We start from the raw sequence: 12,555 nt of genomic DNA, 5'->3' as shown, positions 1-12,555 counted from the left end.
CCCCGCCTCCTGATGTCCAGACAGAGGGGAGTTCAGATTTCCCTCTACACCTGGTGATATGGAGGGCAATCTAAACTCCCCTCTGTCTGGAGATCAGGGGGCGGGGCCACCAGCCATGTGACTATTTTCAAGAGGTTCCGGATCTCCGTTCCACTGCGTTCCAGCTGAAAAAAAGCCCTGGCTGGAAGTATATCCACAGGAAACTGCATCATTTCAGCCTTTACTGCTGTTTTAAAAATAATATTTTTACCTCTCATGGCCCAAGACCCTCCTTTCCACATCTAATCCTAATTCAATCACTTGCCTATAACAGTAGAGAGACTACAGTACATTTTTTTACAGGATCTAGTGTTTTCTTTTCTCCTGAATTTGGCTGAGCAGGGCAAGATGAAGATATGGAATGACAAGGCATATAAATGGTTTTCTACTGAAATCTTCCAGATACCATCAGACCCTCAACTCACAAATTCAGCTTTTTTTTCTACCTCCAAGATTTTTACAAAATTTATTCTGCACAGTTGATCTATTTTCTTCCAGACATTCAGCTCAATCATCCTTTGCAGATGATTCAACACACATCAGATTTTTGAATTTCAAAGTCCACTGTGATAGAGTGGTGAGTGGGCATGTAGCTTATTCATAAGAAAAAAACCTTTTGAGGGCTATCATTCCAGTAGACAGTCAGAACCATAAAGGACAAACACTCTTAGATCATTCAGTTTTGACTCATCCAAAATCCTGCCAGAATCTCACAATGAGACACTGGCCTCCATAGTAAACAGAGACCTGGCACAACAGAGGCGACTAAAAGAGTGGACTGCAAATCAGGATGTGCTCAGTTCATATTCTGCCTGTACCATGAACTCATTAGGAAGCCTTAGGCACCTTTCTGCAATGTGGGAAATAAGACTCCTGAAATTCCTTAAGGAGTTGCTATAATTGCACCAAATAATATACACCTCAAATCACTTTGAACATTCCAGAAATGTAAGGTATTATTATCATGGTTTTCACAGCCGCCTGCATGCATGTCTAGTACAGCCATTGTGCATGGACAGATGTTTTCACTATGAGGAAGATATCCAGCATTGCATTACGTCAAAAAAATGATTTGGAGGTCAAACACTTTGCATAAATTTGGATGTGGATAAAATCCACAAAATAGTTTGAAACCAGCAGCAAGCTGGCCAACAGCAAAATGCACTATACACAGGTCTCCCATCTATGTTAACTAGAAGACTCCAGTTGGTGCAAAATGCTGCAGTGCAACTGTTACCAGGAGTGAGCAGGAACATGAACATCACCCACATTCTCAGAAGCTCAGTTCAAGGTATTGGTCATTACATACAAAGCTCTTCACAGCCTTGGTCCACTATACCTACGAGCAGGGCTTTTTTTGAGCCGGAATGCCCTGGAATGGTGTTCCGTCAGCTCTTTAAAATACCCACGTGACTGATGTTACGTGGGTATTTTTGAAATGGCCTATTTTGGCCAGATTGGGCCCAGATTGGGCCCAAAATGGCCCAGATCCGCCCCAAAACTCCCCCACCGACAGCGGCCTAATCCTGGCCGTTTGGGGCCCTTTTGGGCCCAATTCAGGCCCCAAACAGCCAGGATCGGGCCCGAAATTGCTATAATTGGGCCCCTACCAGGTGGGGGAAGACTCCCACACCCAGCAGCAGCCTGATCTTTGTCATTTGGGGCCCAAAATGGCCAGGATTGGGCCCAAAACAGCCAGGATCGGGCCTCTGCCAGGCAGGGGAGCACTCCCCCTCCCAGCAGCAGCCCAATTTGGGCCCAAAAGGACCAGGATCAGGCTCAAAATTGCCAGGATTGGGCCTCTGCTGGATGGGGGACACTCTCCCACCCAGCAGCTGCCCAATCCTGGCCATTTTGTGACCCTTTAGGCCATTTTTGTCCCAATTCAGGCTGAAAATGGCCAGGATCTGGCCCGAAAGGACCAGGATTGTGCCATTACCGGGCAGCGGAGTGCTCTCTCATGTGGCAGCAGCCCGTTACAGGCCTATCCGGGCAATTTCTGGCCCGTTTTGGCCCAATTTGGGCTGAGAATGGCCCAGATTGGGCCCTAAACAGCCAGGTTCAGGCTGCTGCCCTGCGGGGGAGTGCTCTCTCGTGTGGCAACAGCCTGTTCCAGGCTGATCCGGGTTGTTTTGGGTCCATTTTGGCCCAATTTTGGCCCAAAAGGGCCCAGATCCAGCCACTGCTGGGCGAGGGAGTGCTCCCTCGTGGCAGAGTAGCCCGTTCTGGGCCAAATTGCACCCCCCCTCCATGGAGCACAGAAGCGCTCCTGCGTGGTCACGCCTGTGTGATGATGTCACTTCCTGGAAGTAATGTCATCATGCAGTTCCGGGAACACGCGCGCAAGTATTGAGAGGCACAGCTCCTCCTCCTGGGAGTTGTCCCGTGTGAGCATTCCCCTACCTCTTTCCCCAGAAAAAAAGTCCTGCCTACAGGACCACCTCCCTCCCTATGTTCCTCCACGGCATCTTTGCTCATCTGAACAACAGGTGCCACCCTGCACAGAGGCAAAATCAACAGCAGCTCGCACATGGGCTTTCTTTGTGGTGGCCCCTACCCTGTGGAACAGCCTACCTGAAGAGGTCAGGAGAGCCCCCACTCTCCTAGCTTTCCACAAACGATGCAAAACCAAATTATTCAAAGAGGTTTTTGTATTGTAGGGAGAGGTCTCAGACGCTCTGCTAATGATTTAGGGACCATATACTTCACCCATAAACTTCACCACTAACAACAGCATACTATCTGTTGCTTTAAATATGTCAGCCCTAGAATTGCTTATGTTCTGTTTCAGCATTTCCTCAACTCTGTATTGGATCCTTGCTAATGCTATGTCTTTGTAAACTTGTGTTTATCTACCCTATGGCATTGCTTATGAAACTGTCATTGAAACTGACTGTACTAATCTCACACTGTGTAATCTGCCTTGAGTTTCAGTGAGAAAGGCGGATCATAAATAAATAAATAAGCAAATAAATAAATAAAATCAGTTTAAAACAAAATTAGCTTCAGAAGACCTATTCCCACATCAATGTGTTCTGAGGAATCCCTGCATGTGTACCATGATATCAGGATTCTAGAAATGTTCTGGGACACACAGGCACTGTTTACACAAGGCACTACCCGGATTGCAGGGCCACACTACCACTCCATGTGAATTGCACACTAGAGTACATCCAACTCACCCCTGAGATACTCATTCAGGGCATGATCAGATGTACTGAGCAAACTGTCTATCAGGGAAACTTGCCTGTCATTACCAATCTTCTTATTGACCATCATGTGTATGAATACTCTGTTTCACTGGTCTGAGTTCTAGATATACGACCAGTTCAGTGTAGCGCAGATCTATGGAACCAAAGATACATTTCTTCCTGCTAGCATGTTAAATCTTATGGGATTCTTCCACTAGGTGTAAATGTTAACATTACTTCAAGGTTCCTAATTTTTGAAGCAAACTATTGACAGCAATCAGAGTGGTGGGATCCTGAATTTCCCTGACCTGCCAGAAGGAATGAAATGAGTGACAGCTCTCAAAATGAGAAGCAATTGAGGTGCTTGAAAGACAATGGTGATGATAGAATTTGTTTCCTTCCCACTGTTGCCCTTTGGGGATGGACGGTGTGGAATATCCACTAGCTGACAGGAGGTTTACACCAAATCTCTCAACACAGCTGATGTGTTACTACATGTGGATCTGTTCATTCCATCACTAAATGGAAAACAGAAGCTATTAAGGACATTAAAAAAAAAACTTCCATATGAAAAGCGTATCACAATTACGTATCTTGATAGGCTGTGATATTTTCCTCATGGTACTGCCCTTAGGAAGAAACCGGGAAAGGACCCAGAGCGCATAAGGACTTGCTATGCTTGCCAACTTCCAGGTTGATCTACCAGCCTACCAGTCTGGGGATCTACCAGTCAATTCCCCTAGACAAAATGGCTATTTTATTTCGGAAGGCTGACATTCCCAGTGAGCTCCCGCCCCTCCCAAGGCTCCACTCCCAAATCTCCAGGAATTTTCCAACCTGCATTTGACAATTTGGACTTGAACCATTCTCATTCACTCCTTTTATTAATTAAACAAAATACAGTTTGCATACAGGATCTCCCCTGACCATTAGAAACTTGACTCTCTTTAAAGAAGAGCACACAGCCACAGAACAACAGTATCTCTGGTTTGTTTGTTAGTGTGGGAGGAAAGGAAAGAGCTACAAATTTGGGGCCCGAATCCAACATGGAATCCTCTTGTGAAAGTCCCACTGCCAGGACAGTCGCCCACTGCATTATGCCCTTGGCCTTTAATAAAACCTTTAGAGACATACTCTTGAATGGAGGAAAATATCTACACACGTTTGATTTTATAAGATGAACTCCCCTCACCAGTCAAGAGTGAGAGCAAAAGCCCAGCCAGGAAACAATCTTAGATACGTGCTTGCATGCTGCTGTTCCTCCCCTCTGAAAAGGCACGATCCATTAAAGCTGCTGGCCCTTTACAAAAGGGACCCTGACTTCATCTCTCTGGCATGGTTTCTCTTTACCCGGCCATGCAGGCATCCTTGTGTTCTCTTGTTCTGAATGCTTTACGTAAGGAAGCTTCAATGAAATCTTACTCTCATTGTGTCTGCCTGCGGTAAATAAAGAACAGATCTATTAGCTCACAGCCCCTGCTACATGCTGATCTACAGAAACCTTAGGCAGGGAGCCAAATTCAGTCCTCAGACGCAGGCACGTGATGGCTGCTAATAAGCTCAATGTGATCCTTATGCGCTTGCCCCCAAGACGCAATTTGCCTTTATGTTTTTAAAGCCTAATGTAACGGCAATAATCAAATGATTAGGAGCTGTTTTTAGAAGCTGGGCTAACTTGGGCCCTTTCTTTTGTATCACTAAAATAGGGCATAAATAATACAAACAGGCAAGTGAAGGCAGAATTTTCCAATGCACCGTGCCCGAATTCAAGTATCGGTTACAATGAAATAAATTAGGAGTACCTTTGCTGGAGTTGCCGCAGCTCCAAGAACAGAACCCCACTGCACGCAAGAGTTTTCCACATTTTAACCTCTTAATTTCAGCGCTGACCCCAAGCTAAAATTTGAAGAGCTGCAAGAAGTACAAATTGTTCAGCTGTATGTACAGAACTGTGCTCCCGTTATCATATGGGGCATGCTGAAGGAGATCAATGTTTTCTCAAATGGAGATACTGTCAGTGAGAACATAAGCAGAGTTTCAGTCTTCTGTGCCTAATGACTTCAGTTTGGAAGGGTATAATTCTGTTCACAATGTACTCTTACCAGTGTTTAAGCCCCATTTAGCATAACCTTTCTAATTTCTGGATAAACATAGGGTTAAATCTCTAAGATTATTAGCGACACCTTTGCCTACAGAAATCTAACAGTGTGACAGAAAGAAATGCGACAGGCAACTTGAGTTTGGTACAAAAGCATCAAAGACTGGGGGTCTCTGAAAAAGGTATCTTAAATACTAACAGAAAAGTAGCTCCGATCTGTGGATACTTAAATCCAGATACTGGAGCCATGAACAGACAGGGCGGATCTTCCTGCACATTTGAAAAATGACCTGGATTGCAGAAAAATCTGAAATACTAAAAAAAAAAATTACATTGTTTTTAAAAAAACAAAAAACAAAATGATTAAAGGAGCTCCTTTATCTTTAATAAGATGCCCTCAGTGGCAGGTGCTAGGCAACCAAGTAAAAGGTCAGTATTCCAGCCTTGGTTCCTGTCAGGAAAAGGCGGGGGAGGCAGCAGGGCCCTTCCTTGGGCTGTTTTGGCTTTTGTGGGAGGACTCATGGGGGCCAGGCCCAGAAACCACCACCATACGACTTGATACCACACGACTTCCATGCCTCACCCTGGCCTGGCTGTATGCTACTGTCAAACAGCAACCCGCCCCCAAAAGCCAGAGTAGTGTAATGGTTAGAGTTTCAGAGTAGGATCTAGGAGTCCCAAGTTCGAATCACCATTCCGCTATGGAAGCTCACTGGTTGACTTTGATCCAGTCACGCATTCTCAGCCTAACTTCCCTATCTGGGCTGTTGCAAAGATAACATGGAGGCAAGGAGAATGATTAAGCTGCTTTGTGTCCCCACTGTGGAGAAAGGCACAAGTAAATTAGTAAATATAGATGAAGATTGGGGGCAGATAAAAAGTAACTTGTTCAGTGGGTTTGAAGGAGAGAAGGACGTAGCGAAATGTGAGCATAAGGGGGCTGCCAAGGAGGAGGGAAAGAGGGCATAGTGTGGGGAAGGGGATACAGGGAAAAGTGCAGTACCCCACACAAGTCCTTGCAGTTCCTCACCATGCAACTGGGCATGGCTCAGCTGACACCATGCAACTGGGCCACAGGGGAGAGGCAACCTGGGGAGGAAAGGGGGAAAGGTGAAAACAGGAAAACAGACAAAGCTGGGTGGGAAGGAGAAATGGAAACAGGAAAAGAGGAGAGGCTATGAGGGCAGAGAAGGGAAAGAAGACATGGTGCAGGAGGGGAACATGAGATGCCTCCCACCAGTCCTTGTTGGCCCCCCACTTGTCTGAATCTAATTCCTACAAGGCCATACACAAGACTGAGCTGGTCCCAACCCGTCTACACCAAATACAGGAACCATGGCAGGACCAATACAAACCACACAGTCTCATTTACTTGAAATATTTATATCCTCTACCTCCTGCCGTTTGAGGAAGATTACAAAAGCAAATCACCGTACACAAGTTACAACATTTATCGTGGTACATATAAACAACCCACCCCCTAAAAGAATAATGTTTAAAAAACACATCGCTAAGCAAACCTAACTCCTTTCTCAGCTGTCAAAATCTTGAGAAAACAAAATGGCTTTATATATCTTCTGGGAAAACAGCATACGGGAACAATGATAGATTTCTTCAGGGAGCTCCTTCCAAAGCCTGGGGCTAAAGATGAAAAGGCTATGTAGTTTCATAGAGCAATCCTAAGAGCACTTCCCTACGAGGAGGAGCCAAATGCAGTATCTCCTTCCTTACTTTGCAAAAGAATTGCATGGCAACCATACTGAATGCATGAAGCTATTTTATTCAGAGTCTGGCTATTGGCTGTCAAAGTCTTTTTAACTTTTGTCGGAAGCCTGTTCCCGCCACTAGGAGGACGGCAAGCCTGGAGAGGGAAGGCATGAGCTTCTGAACATTTATCGGTACTCGTGCAACAGACCAGCTCCCTGGACTTGAAGACGAGAACACAGCTCCCTCTCTGCTTTGCATAAGAAGCTCATGGCAACAGTCACTCAGGCCTGAACCACACACTGGCTAAGGAAAGCCCGGTGCTTCCTAAGGTCCCTGACCTGTGATTACAGCTGATGTCCAGACCACAGAGTTCTCCTGTAGAGAATGGCAGCTTTGGAGTATGGACTCTATTTTCCATAAGAAGTACAAATTTGCAGGTTACATTCCAACCCACAAGACCATCAAGAAATAAACCTGCTCCAAGTTTCCTGGTTTCTACTCCGTGAGCACCAAGAGAGTAGGATGACTCAAGCATTTGGCCTTGCTCTGTTTGCACAGAAGAACCACCTGCTGGATTGTGTTCTATGTACAGGATAACATTTGAGGGAATGGAGGGGATCTTGGCATAGCCCTTCTACCCTACAGAATGGGAACGGCAAAATGTGAATTGCACGAGATAGTTTTTTGCCTCTCTTGAGAACTGTAAAATAAAAGACCATCAAGCCTTCTGTGGATAGAGTGGTAACATCTAATTGATGAAATTAATCATTAATGTTCCTGTTTACCAGCAAGAACAGGGATGTTCCTGACCATTCAAATCACCAATGGCGTATTTCAACTACGTGCCATTAATCTGACATAAAGGGCAATGCTGTGGCCATCAACTTCCACTTCAGTATGCAACTTGCAATTTCTGTCATCGATTTCTAAATAAATATGTATTTAGCCGTTCAACGTGTAACAGCCCCTAAAGGAATTATTGGCACATAAGAGTAGAATTAACTGATTAATTTATAGGAACTAATTTAATTAAATGAATAATGGGCAGCTCAATTTCCCAAATAAGGAAGAAATAGAAAACAACATTTTTGGCTCAACAAAGCAAGCCTTAGAGGTGGCATCTAGTGCAATCCTAACCAGTGTTACTGATTTCAATAGACTTAGAAGGACGGCACTGCACACGTCATCACATGTCATACATGTGAGACATCTGAACGCTTTGGCAGAAACGTACCAATGAATATACAAATAAAAATAATGGTGTTGATCTGAAAATCAGACTCATGAAAGCTTATGCAACAATAAATCAGTTACAGTGCAATCCTAAAAACCCTTGTTTGGAATTAAGTTGCACTGAACAGATTTGAATAGAAGTTGAGTATACCTGCTTAGGACTGCACTTAGTCTTTAAAATGTTACAAGACTCCTGGCTGCAACACTATCTTATCAGACATACTTCAATTCCCACTCTCTGAAAATCTCAACAAAATTATCTCAGTGAGAAAGGCGGTCAATCCTACTATATAAAAGGCAAGTCATATGGGTGACAACTCACTTTTTATCCTCACACAGGCACATTGCCAACAACTCTGGCCTTGAGGCTGCTGCAAAGCACCTGCTTGCTGCTGGGAGGGGGACCACCAAATCAACAGCCTAAGCACTCTTCCGCACGCCTCCTCTCAGCGTCCTCCCACTCTGACCTTCAGGCCACTGCAAAGCACGTGCTTGCTGCTGGGAGGGGGCCCACCGAATCAGTTTTCTAGATCCTGTAGTATTTTTTCACACAATGGGCTTTGTTGCTAGTAAATAAATAAATCGTCAGATGGCAACTGCTCAAGCAGAGTAGCAAATACATGGAAAACCCAGATTTCCAGTACCATTGTTGTGATTATTGTTCCAGGAAGCAGGAAATGATGGCATTTTCATGATTGCCTATGAACACTGCACACAATCCTTTGGGAAGGTCTCCTGTAACCAGTACAAGAATATACTGGCACAGGTATTGCCACTGGATAGTGTCCAGGGCTTTTTTTCAGCGGGAACGTGGTGGAACAGAGTTCCGGCACCTCTTAAAAATGGTCACATGGCCGGTGGCCCCGCCCCCTGATCTCCAGACAGAGGGGGCAATCTCTGCAGTGCGGAGGGCAATCTAAACTCCCCTCTGTCTGGAGATCAGGAGGCAGGGCCACCGGCCATGTGACCATTTTCGCCAAGGGCAATTTAAACTTTAAAAAACTTCCCCCTTGTTCCAGCTAACCCAAAGTGACGTCATTGTGCGGTCTTGAGTTCCACCACTGAGTTCCACCACCTCTTTTCCCAGAAAACAGCCCTGATATTTATTTATTTATTTCAAATTTGTATTCCACCCTCCCCACGAGCGGGCTTAGGGCGGATAACAACAAATTAAAAATACAATTTAAAAATTCATGTTCATTAAAAACAACACATTTAAAACAGGATGGTGGACAGCCTTCACAGGGAGGGTTAAGATTTATATACCCCTTTTTCCATGCTGGCAGAGACCCAGCCTCAGCCATATGCCTGGCAGAACAACTCTGTCTTGCAGGCCTGGTAGTGTCCATTATCATTTCGTCCCCTATTCCAAATCTTGCCCAGACGTATTTTGAGGAAACCAGGGCTGTGTAAACCCATAACAGCCATTCTATAAAAACTGTAGTCACACAGCCACAAAGGAAATTCAAAAGCTACTCATTATCCTGGGGACTAGTTTCCTCAATTTCACCACAGTTGCATCTGTAATTTATATCTGAGATGTTCAAACCAATCAGTTACAAATTAGAACTCTTTGGCTTGGGGAATACTTTCTACTCTGGATCCTTGCCTCTCCCTCAGAGTATCTGCAAACTACCAACGTTGCAGGAAGTTGTACCAGGATATTCAAGGGCCGATAAATTAAGCTGCTACAAGAAGAAGGGTGATGCCACACACAGCTAAAAAGATAACAGAACATAGCGCATCTTCATGAAGGACCAGAACGAACACATAACAAGAGAAAATAACCTTCTCAGGCTCAAGGAAACATTATATTCCCATTTTTGGCAACATGATTCCTACAAGATATTAGAATGGAACTAGACAAGACCCTTGAGATAGGGTGACTACTGAAAGCAGCCAAGCTCTCGAAATTCTCTCTATAACATTTATTTAAAACCTTTGAACATTACAGGAAATTGACCATGTTGGGCAGTGGCCCCATCTCAGGCATCTTGTCTTGCTACCTCAAGTTCCTTTACACAAAACCTGGATCTTGTTTGGTAGAAACCCAATAGGGGAGCGGAACAATCAACATACTTCTGTTTCCTTCATTTGTGAAGCAGCATGGTGAATTCTCGCCGTGAATCAAATGAGTAGTTCCTCATTAAGGCTCTTCCCACAAATCCCGGAACCTATTAAGTAGAACCCAAAATAGATGAGGGATAAAAAGAGCAATTCCTCTTGTTTTCCCAGTTCACCTGGAAGCATCATGACTTCTCCCCAAGAACCAAATTAGTGGAGCAGAAAAAGAACAGGGACGACAACTGCTCCAGTGCCGAAGCAACCTATTTATATCCTCCCGCAACTATCAGTAAGGCCACAGACTGAACAATGCTATATTAAACTGCAAGAGTTAAAAGAGCTTTTGAGAAACAATAAAGCATCAGCCTCTGCAGCTCAGACTTCACAAAGTTATCAGTGTCTGCTTGGATTTCCTTTCATGGAGGACACATGGTATATCACAAAGAATTACAAAAAAAATCCTAGATAAGGACCATAAATGCAGCACTTTTGTCTGACAAGGAGGCAGTCCCCATTCCGTAAGTTGATGGAGGTTGGCAACCCCTGTTAAGACGCAGAGTCTGCAGTTCTGCTCCTTCACAACAGGAGGAGGGGCTGACACCAGGGTCTCGGAAAAACAGTCCAAAGTTTCAAGGTGAGGCACAAATTATTTCCCTTTCCCCAAATTGCTTTCTAATTGTTCTAATTACCAGTGATAACAAGGAGACTGCAGGTCCCGTAAAAGCTTGTGCTTTGTGGAATTGTAGAGAGAAGAATGATAAAAACAAGAGTTCAAGAAATAACAGAGGAAAATGTGTCACCCTCTCTTCTCAGGAAGCCGGCCTGTGTTCTTTTTACAAGAGGAATCAAATCCTGTTTTGGCTGAGGTTCAGATTCAGGAGGTGTGACATAGTTATCCTTCAGCCAACTAAGATTTAAGCTTTTAAAAACCCAGTAATGCGGATTCCTCTTTTTTTCTCTCCAATTGTTTATAAAACCACACATGAGCTGCAAAAAGAACACAGGGAGCAAATTTCATCTCTCTCTTGTAACACTAGAACTCAGAGTAATGTAATAAAAAAGAGTGGCAGTGGATTCAGAAAGAGCTTGACCCAATGTGCAATTAATCCAGAGAATTCCCTACCAAGAGATGTGGTAATGGTTTGTGCTGAAAGAGATAGCAAAAAGGACTGCACCGATTTTAAGTGCAAATCATGGATACCATTGTTTTTAATTCTTTCCTATGTAAAAATCCCATGGCAGAAGAAATCTCACAGAGAAAGAAGAAAGAGCCTGCTTTTCAGAGGTCCTGTTTCCTTCAACCTACCCATCCTTTTTTCAATTCAAAATCACTTTCCGCGAGTCAGTTTTCCACCTGCATGGGAGAAAGGTGTGGGGTACCCATATCTCCCCCTTCATAAAAACCATCCTGTAGAGGATGGTTTTGAGTTGGGAAATACGAGCATGGAATGAGTTAAGCAGGCTTTTTCCTGCCTGCTCTTCTTTGGCTTAGAAGCCACCTGCTCCAGGCTGCCTTGGGTTTTAAAAAAAGCTTTTTGCGGGAAATAAATTACAGAACACTCTTTAGTGATGTTTGAACCCAAAGGACTAGACACAAAGATGGGTGTGGAGTGGAAGAAAAAACCACAGCAGAGAGATCAGCTTAAGAGAATACCAACCTAACAAATTGCTAACAGGGATGTAAATACCCCAATGGAGGGAGCTAACCAGAGGGCAGTAGGTAAATGGGCCCATTAGTAAGGAGCAGCAAAGGACGGTCAGCATCAGGGAATAAACTTGTACGTTTATGGGGGAATAAGTGGAGAAAAGAGAGCCAGAAGGGGTACGAAGAGAGAAAAGAGCAGACAAATGTGTAGGAGCAAGAGAATAAAAACATTTGAAAGTCATCAGGAATGAAAAAGGAATTAGAAAGCCTTTCTCTGCACAAATAAGTATGATTCCTGTGGCACCGCATGAAAAGTATTTTAAAGAGAGACTCCAGTTTGAAAATACTGGTTTGGGATTCACTAAGAGATTTCACTTCCAACTCTCTAGAGCTTACTGTAACTAATAAAAGCTCCCTGTATTACATCTGAATTTTACACAGTTACATTTCAACATGTACTACTTGCATTTTACGGATCCTTGCCCCTGTTTTTTTCTTTATACCTTTTACATGAAATGACAGCATAGTTAAGATCTGCTCACTTCACAAAGAAGTGGGCTCTAATCCATGAAAACTTA

General features: G+C 44.1%; 1 protein-coding gene across 3 annotated transcripts in view; it reads right to left on the bottom strand.

The window, feature by feature from the left end:
- KCNMA1 (potassium calcium-activated channel subfamily M alpha 1) overlaps positions 1 to 12,555 on the bottom strand; it is a 742,538-nt gene that overhangs the window by 660,598 nt on the left and 69,385 nt on the right. The window lies entirely within an intron of this gene.

The sequence above is a fragment of the Eublepharis macularius genome, chromosome 6 (genome assembly GCF_028583425.1).
Source record: "Eublepharis macularius isolate TG4126 chromosome 6, MPM_Emac_v1.0, whole genome shotgun sequence".
In the NCBI taxonomy this organism is placed as follows: Eukaryota; Metazoa; Chordata; class Lepidosauria; order Squamata; family Eublepharidae; genus Eublepharis; species Eublepharis macularius.
The sequence above is the reverse complement of the archived record's forward strand: the minus strand, read 5'-3'. Positions and strand labels throughout refer to the sequence as shown.